We start from the raw sequence: 509 nt of genomic DNA on the forward strand, positions 1-509 counted from the left end.
AGTACTTTTGTAGTGATATAAGTCGGATAAGAAGGAATATAAGTTTGCCTTTGATTAAACTGATATGAATAATCTTTAGTAACTCTACTTTTCAAGACTTTAACAGATTTTACGTTAAGGTCTGTCTTTAAAGATGGCATGTTTTATAACAGTAAGTGCACCAACTTGGGACTAAAAAAATAGAATTTATGCTGATAAAGTCATCAAAATTTTACAAAGCCCCTAAAAAGACATTGAAGTAAAAATGTTGATTCTTCTGCGCACCAGTATATAGATACTGGTGTGCATGAGACACTGACTGGTATGTACAAGACAGCAATTAGCACGCACGAAAAGTAACTGGTGCGCCCAAGTCAGTAACTGGAATGAGTAAGATAGTAACTGGTATGCATAAGATACTAACTGGTGCGCATAACAAAGTAACAGGTGCGCACGAGATAGTAATTGTTGCGCATGAAATACTTATTGATGCACATAAGAAAATATGTGGTGTGCATAAGATAGTAACT

At 35.0% G+C, this 509-nt stretch overlaps 1 protein-coding gene across 3 annotated transcripts in view; it reads right to left on the bottom strand.

Moving 5' to 3' along the window:
• The window catches only part of LOC112160059 (interleukin-1 receptor accessory protein-like 1-B), a gene marked incomplete in the record, with an annotated part of 393,180 nt that overhangs the window by 48,793 nt on the left and 343,878 nt on the right, over window positions 1-509 (bottom strand).

The sequence above is a fragment of the Oryzias melastigma genome, linkage group LG2 (assembly GCF_002922805.2).
Source record: "Oryzias melastigma strain HK-1 linkage group LG2, ASM292280v2, whole genome shotgun sequence".
Classification (NCBI taxonomy): domain Eukaryota; kingdom Metazoa; phylum Chordata; class Actinopteri; order Beloniformes; family Adrianichthyidae; genus Oryzias; species Oryzias melastigma.